Genomic DNA, 13,815 nt, shown 5'->3' with positions numbered 1-13,815 from the left:
CTGACTCCGGAGACATTCCATCAACCTCAAAGAGATCAAGCTGAGGCCCGTAGGTATCCCAGGTGCTGCCCAGAGATGCAGGCAGGTGCGTGTTTGTCAGGTGCACATTGTTAAAACAAGCCAGCCGACCAAAATCTTGCATTCGGTAGACTGGGAACACCTGTAAAAGTGATTAGAGGTCACCCCAAAAGCCTCCCTCCTTCTCGGAAAGCCAGCAAGCTATAGAGGGTATTCCGCCCGCATGTCAGAGCCTGATGAGCTACCTGTAGCATATTTGATATGCCAAAAACAGTAACAATAATGGCCTCATTCCCTTGACCCTGAAAGAGCTTCCAATATGTCATGTTGGGAAGGACAAGTAAGAAGAGGCTGCTAAAATCTCAGGGAAGGGACAATGGAGACATTACTGGTGCCCACTTGAGCAAATCGATGAACAATGGGACAATAGGTGATACAGGTGATTATTTGTAAAATTATTTTTATGAAGGCACTGTGATTTGCAAAGTTATTAATAGTTGACTTTTAGGAATACTAACACCAACACCAATTCCACCACCCGTGTCAATCTTTCAACTAATGTCTCCAGGTTCTCTCTCATTCCAAGGACTGCTTCCTTGAGAAGCACATTTTAAAAAGGTTTTTTTTTTTCATCAAAACATCATGATTGGGGCCAGAGCTATAGTATACCAGGTATGGTGTTTGCTTTGCATGCGTTTGACCTGAGTTCAATTCCTGAAATCCCATATGGTTCCCCCAGCACTGCCAAGAGTAATTCCTGAGTGCAGAGGCAGGAGTAACCCCTGAGCATTGCCAGGTGTGACCCCAAAAAACAAACCAAAACAAAACAACCCCCCCATGATTTATAAAGTTATTCATAATTGAGTTTTAGGCATACTATGTCTGACACTAGTCATAGCAGTAGTGTCAACTTTCCTCAGGCATCATCCTCAGGTTTCCTCTTCCCTCCTCCACCCCTCTCCCCTGCCCTGTTTCCCAGTTTCCTTAAGTTTGTCTCTTCAACAGTCATATTTTTAAGTTTAGTAGTTCAAGTGTGGGTCTCCTGCTTCCAGTGTTACTGGCTGCATGGTTTAAATATATAGATATACCACATCTCTGGACTGGAGTGATAGCACAGGGGGTAGGGCGTTTGCCTTGTACGCAGCCGACCTGGCTTCGATTCCTTTGCCCCTCTCGGAGAGCCTGGCAAGCTACTGAGAGTATCTCGCCCACACAGCAAAGCCTGGCAAGCTCCCCATGACATATTTGATATGCCAAAAACAGAAACAACAAGTCTCACAATTTGTTGTGAGATGTTACTGGTGCCCACTCAAGCAAATCTATGAACAATGGGAGAACAGTGCTATAGTGCTACGACATCTCTACACTACTGATCTGCCAGAGTCTCTGCCCTTCCTGTCTGCCTCTTCTCACATTCCCCTTTAATTTCTTTCTTTTTCATTTCTAAAATATAAGGTCAGGGATAATATAGACATCCTTCTTTTGATACCTTGCATTTCCCCTTCCGGTTATCCTATATATTGCAGATAAGTGAGATCATCTGGTATTTGTCCTTCTTCTTAATGTGATATCCTTCATTTCCATCCAAGTTGCTGTGAATTGCATGATTGCACCCTTCCTCGTAGTTTCTGAGTATTCTGTTGTGAATATATTCCACATTTTCATTATCTACTCATCTGTCATTTGATACAGGGGTTGATTTAATATCCTAATTATTGTACTAAGTGCTGCAGTGAATAAAGATGTACATATATCTTTTCAAATGACTTTTTGATTGTTCTAGGGGTAGATACCAAGAAGGGGAATTTCTGAGTCTATGGAAGCTCTGTTCTTTCTTTTCTGAGAAGTCTCCATACTGTTTTCCATACCAGACAACATTCCCACCTGCAGTGGATGAGAGTTACATTTTCAACACATCCCCAACAACACAGATTGTTTCTAGTTATTTTTAAAATTTGTTCCATCCTCACTGATATAAGATGATATCTCATTATTGTCTTGATGTTGGTTTCCCTGATGATAAGTACTGACTGAGCACTATTTTATGTGCCTGTTGGCCATCTGACTGTCTTCTTCAGGGAAGTGTTTGCTTCTTTCCTATTTTTTAAAAGATTTTAATTCTTTTTTTTTTATCATTTTTTTATTAGTGAAACACCATGAAGTACACTTATAGACTAATAAATTTTTGTGCTTGGGTTTCAGTTATACAATGATCAAGTACCCATCCCTCCACCAGTGCCCATCCTCCCCCACCACGGGTCCTAGCATCCCTCCCACCCCCATCCTCCCCCCCACCCCCCCGTCCCACCCTGCCGCTGTGGCAGGGCATTCCTCCCTGTTCTCTCTCTCTTCTTTTGGGTACTGTGTTTTGCCAGAGAGGCATTGAGTGGCAGTCATGTTTGGTCTATAGACCACTTTTAGCATGTCTCTCCCACCCTGGGAGGGTCTTCACAACACCCTTTATTTGGTGCTCTCTTCTCTATCTGAGCTTCCTTCTCACCTAGCACATGTGGCTGGCCTTCAAGTCATGGAGCTAAATTCCTGGTACTAATCTGAGCCCTTCCTGGGTGTTAGTCTCCCGTTTTGTTGCTTTATGTTCCCCAGATGAATGCAATCTTTCTGTGTCTATCCCGCTCTTTCTGACTCATTTCGCTTAACATGATACTTTCCATGTAGTACCACTTGTATGTAAATTTCATAACTTCATCTTTTCTAACAGCTACATAGTACTCCATTGTGTAAATGTACCAAAGCTTCTTTAACCAGTCATCTGTTCTCGGGCACTCAGGTTTTTTTCCAGATTTTGGCTATTGTAAAGAGTGCTGCAATGAACAAACAATTGCAGATGTCACTTAGACTATACATTTTTGCCTCTCTGGGATATATTCCCAGGAGTGCTATAGCTGGGTCAAATGGGAGATCGAATTCTAATTTTTTGAGAATCGTCCATACTGTTTTCCAAAAGGGTTGGACCAGCCTGCATTCCCACCAGCAGTGAAGGAGGGTCCCTTTCTCGCCACATCCGCGCCAGCACCTGTTGCTTTTGTTCTTGTGGATGTGGGCCAGTCTCTGTGGTGTGAAATGATATCTCATTGTTGTTTTGATCTACATCTCTCTGATGATTAGTGATGTAGAGCATTTTCTCATGTGCCTTTTTGCCATTCCGATTTCTTCTTTGCGAAAGTTTCTGTTCATTTCCTTGCCCCATTTTTTGATGGGGTTGGGTGATTTCTTCTTGTGTAGTTTAACCAGTACCTTGTATATCCTTGAAATCAACCCCTTGTCGGATGTGTATTTGGTGAATATTCTTTCCCATTCTGTAGGCTGTCTTTGTATTTTGGTCACTGTTTCTTTTGAGGTGCAGAAGCTTCTTAGTTTAAGATAGTCCCATTTGTCTATCTCTGTTCTCACTTGCTCGGCCAGTGGCGTGACGTCTTTGAAGACACCACTAACTTCAATATCGTGGAGAGTTTTGCCAACTTTGTCTTCAATAAACATTATGGATTCCGGTCTGATGTTGAGGTCATAAATCCATTTCAATCTTACTTTTGTGCATGGCGTTAGGCAGAGATCTGAGCCCACTTTTTTGCATGTAGCCGTCCAGTTTTGCCAGCACAATTTATTAAAGAGGCTTTCCCTGCTCCATTTCACTTTTCTTGCCCCCTTATCGAAGATTAGATGATTATATGTTTGGGAGGAGATGTCAGTATATTCAACTCTATTCCATTGGTCTGCAGCTCTGCTTTTGTTCCAGTACCATGCTGTTTTGATTATTACTGCTTTGTAGTAGAGCTTGAAGTTAGGTAGGTTGATTCCTCCCATTTTCTTTTTCCCAAGAATTGCTTTAGCTATTCGTGGGGGCTTATTGTTCCATATAAATTTCAGGAGTGTTTGCTCCATTTCTTTGAAGAATGTCGTGGGTATCCTTATAGGGATTGCATTGAATTTGTACAGTGCCTTGGGGAGTATTGCCATTTTGACAATGTTGATTCTCCCCATCCATGAACAGGGGATATTTTTCCATTTCCTCGTGTCCTCTTTTATTTCCCGAAGTAGCGTTTTGTAGTTTTCTTTGTACAGATCCTTTACTTCCTTAGTTAAGGCGATTCCTAGGTACTTGATTTTCTGGGACACAATTGTGAATGGAATTGTTTTCTTCATGTCACTTTCTTCTCTTTCATTATTTGCATATAGGAAAGCCATGGATTTTTGGGTATTGATTTTATAGCCTGCCACTTTACTATACAAGCATATTGTTTCTAGGAGTTTCTTGGTAGAGGTTTTAGGGTTCTCTAAGTATAGTATCATGTCATCTGCGAATAGTGAGAGCTTAATTTCTTCTTTCCCTATCTGGATGCCCTTAATATCTTTTTCTTGCCTAATCGCTATTGCAAGTACTTCCAGTACTATATTGAACAGCAGTGGAGAGAGTGGGCATCCTTGTCTCGTCCCTGACCTTAGGGGGAAGGCTCTCAGTTTTTCCCCATTGAGGATGATGTTTGCTGTAGGTTTGTGGTAGATGGCTTTAACTATATTGAGGAAAGTCCCCTCTATCCCCATTTTGGCAAGGGTTTTCATCATGAATGGGTGCTGGATCTTGTCAAATGCTTTTTCTGCATCTATTGATATGATCATATGCTTTTTATCTTTTCTTTTGTTGATATGATGGATTATGTTGATTGATTTCCGAATGTTGAACCATCCTTGCATCCCTGGGATGAATCCTACTTGGTCATGATGTATGATCTTTTTGATGAGTTGTTGAATTCTATTGGCTAGTATTTTGTTGAGAATCTTCGCGTCCGTGTTCATCAGGGATATTGGCCTGTAGTTTTCTTTTCTTGTGGTGTCTTTGTTTCCTTTTGGTATTAGAGAGATATGGGCTTCATAGAAACTGTTTGGGAGAGTTTCCGTTTTTTCAATTTCCTGGAAAAGCTTGAGAAGAACTGGCAATAGGTCCTCTCTAAATGTTTGGAAAAATTCGCTAGTAAATCCATCTGGACCTGGGCTTTTGTTTTTGGGAAGACTTTTGATTACAGTTTCAATTTCCTTGATGTGAATAGGTCTATTCAGGTACTCTATATCTTCTTGCTTCAGCTTTGGGAGATGATAGGAATCCAGGAATTTATCCATTTCTTCTAGATTCTCTTGTTTCGTGGCATACAGACTTTCAAAGTAGTCTCTGATGATCTCTTGAATTTCTTTAGTTTCTGTTGTGATATCCCCATTCTTATTTCTGATTCGATTTATTAAGGCTCTCTCTCTCTGTTTCTTTGCGAGTGTTGCTAGTGGTTTATCTATCTTATTTATTTTCTCGAAGAACCAGCTCTTGGTTTTATTGATCTTTCGGATTGTTTCTTTGTTTTCCATGTCGTTGATTTCTGCTCTAAGTTTTACGATCTCTTTCCTTCTGCCTGATTTAGGCTCTTTCTGTTGATCCTTTTCTAAGGTCTTGAGCTGTGAGGTCAAGTTGTTTACGTGCATCGTTTCTACAGTCCTAAGATATGCTTGCAGAGCTATAAATTTTCCCCTTAATACAGCTTTCGCTGCATCCCATAAGTTCTGGTAGTTTGTGTCTTCATTCTCATTTGTTTCCAGGTAAAAAGATTTTAATTCTTGTTGTTTTTGATCTTTGTGAGTAATTTATATACCTTGGATATTAACCTTTTATCTGATTGCTGAGTACAAACATTTTCTTCCATTCGGTTGGGTGTCTCTTAGTTTTAGCCTGAATGTCTTTTGTCAAGAAGAAACATTGATTGCTTATTTTTGCTTTTGTTGCCTCTGCCAATGATATCATATCATTGAAAACATCATCTAAAATCACTTTATTTCTTAAGTGACTTCTATTTCGCCAGTCTATTTATAGTATGGGTTTACATGGAGGAAACTGTAAACCCATGTAATATTTAATTTTTTTTGTTTTATCAGTTAGTTCACAATATTTGATTACATTTAATATTCAAACACCAATCTCACCACCATTACATCTTCCCACAACCAAATTTGGGATGTTTTCATCTCAAGCCCTAATCCCTGTCCCAAAACACAACTGAAAGAATAGATTTTGTATTGTCTGTTATGAAGAACTGCTGAGCATGCTTACAAAAAATTGTACATGAAACAGTGTGAAGATTGTTCTACTATGGCAGGAGCCATTAAGACATTCTATAGGATATCACTAACATGTTGTTAAAGTTTGGGTGATGTGAGATTTGGTGTATTTTCATTATCTGAAAATATGTATATATGCATATATATATTTCCCTCTAATTTGTTGCCTACTGTTTAACCCCATCAAATATGGTGTGGTAATTATGGAGAATGGGTAGGGAGCAGCTGCATGGTCCAGGAATATGTTCACTCATATGTGAGGCTCGGCCGAGTGTGTGGGGAGCCGCCTTGAGTGTAACATGTTTTATTATAAAAATATCAGTTAAGATTTGGAGAATAAAAAATACCCTGAGAATTAATATTTATTAATATGAAGTAACCCCTTGTGACTTATGTTTTTTAAGTCTTATGGGGATTACAAAATGACCATGATTATTGATCCCTGCCCTTGAGGAGGTTGAAGGAACTAGGAGTGGGAGAATGACAAATGTGTATGGTACATATATAGATTAAAGGTTCCTATGGTAAAGGTAAGAACTAAAGCTTACAAGGTAGCACTGTACTGTCCTCCCTTTGTTCATCGATTTGCTAGAGTGGGCCCAGTAATGTCTCCATTGTGAGACTTCTTGTTACTGTGTTTAGCATATCGAATGTGTCACGGGTAGCTTGCTAGGCTTTACTGTGTGTGTGAGATACTCTCGGTAGCTTGCTGGGCTCTCCGAGAGAGGTGGGGGAATCTAACCTGGGTCAACTGCCCTACTGCTGTGCTATAGCTCTAGCCCACACTTAAAAGGTGCTGGGCAAAAAGGACAACTGGTTGAATATGTATTTGGGCCTTAAGGGCACTATTAAGATTAGTGAAAGGATTTCTGCTGAGTCTATGGATGGATGGATGACATTTAAATCAGCTGAGGTAGGCAGAAGTGTACAGGTGGAAAAGCAAGTCAAGGAAGTGGCCAATATGCCTGAGTCAGGGAATGTAGGGCATTCTTTAGGGGACAGCTAACTGACTGATATGGCTAATATGGGTAAAAAACTAGAAAGATTACAGACTTTTTTATTGATGTCCTTTTGTGTTAAAAATATTTTTCAAAATATTCTTCTTTCTAACTTATCTTCCATGTCTTATGTCCTTTAGTTATTTTGTTTAATTGTAGGGTCATTAAATATGCTTTATCTAAGACTCTATTATATGTGTCTTTCAGAAGTCACTACAGTGAAATAATATTCAAAAATCTAGAAGTATGACAAGTCTTAGGGGATCAGAGAGAAAGAGAGAGAAGAGAGAGAGAGCAACAGACAGACAGACAGAGACAGAGAGACAGAGAGGCAGAGAGTCAGAGAGAGAGAGTAAAGGAGTAGAGTAAAAGCCTTGCTTTAAATACATGGATGTGAAACCAGGTGGTTTTCCATAGCAACAATCCCCCCTACAGGCATACAGTTTGATGCATCACCTTTTAACTTCTAGTGGATTAAAGATAAAACCTCACAGTTGAAACAGATCAGTAATTAGATTTTTTCCCAGTCTCTTACTTTAAGGAAGAAAGTTGTCTACTCTATCTTGAGTTACTTTATTTTTGGTTCACCTTATAGTTGTTCAGCTTTGAGACATTTCATGTTTAGATTAAGCATGCCTTTGGGCAAATTTGATTTTTATCAGAGCAATTTCAAACCATACTGCATTCACAATGTTAGAGATATAAAAGCTTGTTTCTGATCACCTTTAATAGGATAATGCTTGCGCTTTTGGTTCATTTTGCAAAGAAAGCTTGGATGATGTAATTATTGTTCTATCAGATGGTTGGCATTCTCAAAGTTTGGATATTACTTTTGTGGTTAATAGTAAGCCTGTTTTCAAGTCTGGATTTCTTTTAACTTCATATCTGAGGATACATATTTTTAATTTAAAAAGAATTGTGAAAAAGATTAGGTTTTTAAATGACAGAATCACTTATTTAAATTTGTTTTCTTTTAGTTTTACTGTTTTTTGGTCTACACCTTGTAGTGGCAGGGCTCAGGGAATACTTCTGGCTCTGTTCTCCAGCAGTGTTGGGGTTCTGTGCTCAATGCTGGGATTCAAACTGAGCATATAAGGCAAGTTCCTTAATTCCCATAGTATGTTCTTGGCTTCACAATCTGATTTTGTAAACAACATTTTCATGTCAGTAAGGGTCTAATTTTTGTTTTCTAAAATCAATCACATACCCTTTCTGTTCATTTATATTAATTATAAAAAGGCATTATGAAATATGAAATTTAAAGTCCCTGTAAAACTCAAAAAAAGCAATTATAACTTTCTATGAGTTGAATCCAGTTAATGATTTTTATTACTAAACTTAGTTTGCTTTCATAATATTGAACTGATTACATTTTGACTTAGTCATTTTTTTTAACCCTTCTTACGTTACTCAAAGTGTTTCTCCTTTTGTTATTTGAGTTACTAGTTAGGTTGTCTTTTATATTTGACTTTAACTTGAAATAAGAGCCTTGATTTGTAATCTATGTTTATAAATTTTGGTTCAGATAAGAAATTTGTTAATTATAAAGATGACACTTCAGCAACAAGTAGAATCAGAATTTTTTCTTTTAAATAACTAAAAAGAAAATCAACCTTTACTCTATGTTCTTAGAATAGGATTAAACAACTAAGCAGACGATTGGCAAAGACTTCCTTCCATGTGATGTAGGTGCCTAGGATGATAAAGATGACATTTTCTCAACATGTGACTTTTTCAATATTTCCTTAGTGGTTTTGAGGGTTCTCACCAATTGAGGAATGATAATATGGTGTATCACATTTTAGAGTATTTAATTGACCAGTTCTAAAAGTCTCATATTTCTTTGCTCACATATCACTGTACAGAACTCTCAAATTGTTTAGGAGATAAGGAGTATTTGTAGTGTGACAACAGTTTGTTGTTATGTTACATAAACAACAGTTGTCTTCCCAATAGATATTTCTCCATGTTGGCATTATTATAAAAGTTAAATACTATGCTTAGTGATTAATAATTTCTTAATCTGATTCAGAAATACATACCCATGCCAAAGTTCTGTTTCAGTCTTATGAAAACCAGTTTTCTTATACATAGTCTTCTCAAATATTTTACTAATCTTTCTTAAACATAAGTTACATTAATGTACTTGTTACAGTGGAATGGGTTCTGAAACATAATTCAACTTGAACACCCTTTTCTTTTCTTCTCATCCTATGGAAGAATGCCCTCCACTAAGAATCGTTATTTATGTCCATTAGTTTGTTACCTACAGTTCAGAAAGAAAACTCTGATATTTGCAAACACTAAATCAGAAAATAAAAGTGTCTTTACATTAAAACTTTTCATTTAAACATTTCCTTTACTGATTATTATATCACGAATCACGACCATCCTGTTATTCGTCGATTGCCTCGAGCAGGCCCCAGTAACGTCTCTTTCATCCTAGCCCTGAGATTTTTAAGAAAGTGCTATATTCAAGGCTCTTTAGGAGAATGAGACCCATCATTGTTACTGGTATTTGGCATATTGGGTATGCCACGGGGAGTTTGCCAGACTCTGCCGTGTGGGCAGGTTACATTTGGTAGCCTGCCATTTTGTCCAAAGTAGGAATGAGATAATAAGATGTCATAATAAGATGTTCCGGGAGCTGGTTTTTATAGTCTCTGAGTCTTGGCCATTGATGGGATTACACTGCGCCAGGGGGCCAGTTGGTGGGTGTGACCCACGCCTACTGGAATTCGGAGGATCTGGGTGGAGGATGCTCAGCCCCAATCCGAGTAGGCTTGGAGATCTCAGCCCCGAGACCCGCTTGCTTCTGTTCCTCTGCCAGTACCTTCACGTGTGCGGAGAGTGGTCTCAGCATGGTGGTGGCTGGTCCTGGAGGTCTTCGGCTGCTGGAGCCCTGGTCGGGGCGGGAAGGAAAGCTCAACCCGCTCCCCTCCAAGGGGCCCCAGCGAGGACAGCCAGGCGCGGGGGCAGGAGACGGCAGGAGACTGATTATTATATGTGTATTATATATGTATATACATATACGTATACATATACATAAATATATATATATATATATATACAGCACTATCCTGTAGCACTGTCTTCCCATTGTTTATCAATTTGCTCAAGCGGGCTGTTCATCAGTAATATCTTACAACAAATTGTGAGACTTGTTGTTTTATTGTTAATGTTTTTGGCATATTTTATGCATCACGGGTCACTTTCCAGGCTTTGCTGTGCGGGTGGAATACTCTTGGTAGCTTGCTGGATTCTCTGAGAGGGGCGGAGGAATCAACCCCAGTCAGCCTCATGCAAGGCCCCACCCACTGTGCTATGACTCTCTCTCTCTCTCTCTCTCTCTCTCTCTCTCTATATATATATATATATATATATATATCACTGCACTGTCTTTTTGTTCATTGATTTGCTAGAGTGGGCACCAGTAATGTCTCTATTGTGAGACTTGTTGTTACCGTTTTTTGGCATATCGAATATGCCATGGGGAGCTTGCCAGGCTCTGCCGTGGGGGTAGGATACTCTCTGTAGCTTGCCGGGCTTTCATATATTTATTCTTATATAAATGTATTTATATGTGTATATTTATACATAAATATATATGTTTATATTTATATTTTTATCTAGATATATATCCCTGTCCCTGACCCACAGCTCTTATATTAAGTGATAAGAGTACTGGGAGTGGGGCTGGAGCGATAGCGCAGTGGGTAGGGCATTTGCCTTGCACTAGTCAGACCTGGATTCGATTCCCAGCATCCCATATGGTTCCCTGAGCACTGCCCGGAGTGCATGAGCCAGGTGTAACCCCTGTGCATCGCTAGGTGTGACCCCCAAAGTAAAAACAAATAAAAATCAAGTACTGGTAATATTTTCTGTTCTAGTGAGGCAGCTCAGGTCAGCTCCTGGATGGGGCTGTTCACCAGAAAGGCAAAAGCCATTGTTAGGGGCTGGGGGTATTTACCCCCATTTCTTTGGGCAGGGAGAGGGCCTAGAAGTGGAATGAATAATTGATTGTGAGGCAGAAGGAGGACTCCCCCAAATCCCACCGCTATGGGGTTTCCAGGAAGGTGAATCCACTTGCCTCGGGAAGGCCAGACACCCCCAACTCCAGCCCCTGTGCTCAGGCCCTGCTGTGTTCGTTTGGCCGCTGGTCTTCAGCACAGTCCCCCGGGGGAGTTACTGGTAGATACTGTGCTTTCCCTGAATCCTGAGAGTTTTTCTGACAGTCAACTCCAAGCAGGAGGAACCTTGGATGTGAGACCAAGTTAGGCAGAGCCGCAGTTGCCTGGAAACGGGTGACTTGCAGTTGCCATCTGAAGAACGGATTAGAGAGGCCAATTCAAAGAGATGGAGCACGTGCTTAGCAAGGTGGAGGTCCTGATTCCATCTCAGCACTGCATGAGTCTCCCCAAGCACGGATCCACAAATAACTGTACAGTGCCGCCAGGTGTGACCCCCAACCCCCCCTCTCCCCAAAGTGAGGGTGGGCTAAAGAGATGGTCCAGCTGGGAAATGGCTCGCTTTGCCGCAGGGCTGACCAGGGGGTCAATTCCCAGCATCACGTTGGATCACCCAGCTCTGCCAGGTGTCATCCCTGAGCACAGAGCCAGGAGTAAGCCGGAAAGATCCTGGAACATTGCCGGGTGTGGAGTATGAAACGAAACAAACACGCATGCCCCCCCACCAAAAAAAAAAATAGCAGGGGAGGGGATATGGGGAAGGTGGGAGAAAGAGCTCCAGGTGGGAGATTGGTGGCTCTGCGTGTGTGAGGCCCTGGGTACAGTCCTGGCAGCAGAAAAAAAGAAAACTAAAAGTCTTTGTAGCCAGTGGGAAAGGTCATTAAGTTGTTCATGAAGGAGGCCAGGGTGAAGGGTTAGCGTCTTGGGCACGGCCCTTAGCCTGCAGGCCAGATATCCAAGGAGACAGCGTCCAAGCAGATTTGACAAGTAGTGGTGCTGCAGAACTGGGGGAAGGGGCAGAAACCGAGTATTGGGCAAACAGGATCAGAAGCAACGTGTTCTTTGGGGAAGCAAAGGGGCATGACCAGGAAGGAAGACGGAGGTTTTCCGAACACACTAAGGCTAGAGACAGGAACGGGGCAAATGGACAGGAAGGTTCAGGCGACTGAACTGGTGGGGCTCACAGTCAGGAAATACCCAGAACTCAAAACGAGGAACTTGCTCTTTCTCTCTATTTCCGGCCGGTCCAGCCTGCAGAGTCCCGGTCGACAAACCCTCCCTCTTGCGCCTTCAGAAAGGAACCTATCGGCCGTCACCAGGCTGCTGCTTATTGCGGGACCTGGCCGTGGAACCGGGGCCACCGCAATGCCTGCGTGAACAAGATCGAGTCTCTGACCTTCCTTTGACTCATCTGTCTAGGACCCCACCCAGTTCCACCCACCCCAATTCTACCTGGGACACGCCCAGAAGTTTTTACTAGCTACGCTTCATCCTGGGGATAGAGAAGAGGATGAATAAGCCGGAGTGACCATGCTATGAGAACCGACGGGACCACAAGAATTTCCCGCTGGGTGTAGGCAAAGCACCGGTTTGCGGGTTTGCTCATTTATTTCATAAGCAAGGGCTCCAGGCCCCGCCTTCACGGGAACGAGGCCCGGCTTCCTGCTCAATTCAGCGAGAAGCCACAGTCACGTGGCACAGAGGAAGGATAGGGAGCAAAGAGAGGAGGGTCCTATCCAGAGCCCTCAGCAGGTCTGGAGCTATAGCACAGCGGGAAGGGCACTTGCCTTGCACACAGCCTACCCGGGCTCAATTCCCAGCATCCCACATGGTCCGCCAACAACACATGGTCCCCCAACAACAGGAGCAACCCTCGTGCTATTGTTGAGCGGGGGGGTGGGGGGGGTGGGGGGTATGCAGTGGTGAGGGGAGGCCTAGGGCTAGGTGGTGTCTCCCAGGCCCCCTGACCGTGGTCTCCCTCCCAGTGAGGCTACTGCAGCTAGAACCCGGGGCCACGAGGCGGACAGCCATGGTGTGGAAACGGTGGAAGATGTAGCCAGTGGGGAAGGTCATTAAGTTGTTCATGAAGGAGGCCAGGGTGAAGATGAGTCTCTGGCCAGGCCACATGCACAAGGCCCCTGTGCCTTGTATTATGCCCCTTTTGGGGCCTATGTGGCCTCCTTGTTCTGGATCATGTTTCAGGAAACACAGCACTACCTAAGAAAGGAATGAGTCCAGAGAATGCCTGCTTGGGACGGGGAGAGGAGGGGAGGGAAGGGGAGGAGAGAGGAGTGGAGGGGAGGGGAGGAGAGGAGAGGGCGGGGAGAGAGAGAGAGAGAGAGAGGAACACAGAGACAGAGACACAGAGGAAGGAAGAGAGCGAGCGAACTAGGGGCTTTCTCTTTTACTTTTTAAATTTTATTTTCATGAAGTTGTTCACAATAATTGATTACATTCATATTTCAACACCATTCGCACCATCATTACACATTCCCACCACCATTATTTTGAATTTTACCACCACCACTCAGGCCAGCTCCACAGGCAGATACTAGATTATTTTGTATTGCTTGTTATGAATAGTACACGATGTCTGTAAGGATCTCTCTCACAGTGATTCAATAAAAACATAAAAACAACAATAGCAACAACCAAATAAATAATAGTTCTGCAAGGAGCTGCTCTGTTCCAAGATACATTGTGAGTCTCTGGATCCT

The sequence above is a fragment of the Sorex fumeus genome, unplaced genomic scaffold (genome assembly GCF_029834395.1).
Source record: "Sorex fumeus unplaced genomic scaffold, SorFum_2.1 ptg000098l, whole genome shotgun sequence".
NCBI lineage: Eukaryota > Metazoa > Chordata > Mammalia > Eulipotyphla > Soricidae > Sorex > Sorex fumeus.
This window is presented reverse-complemented; position numbering follows the sequence as displayed.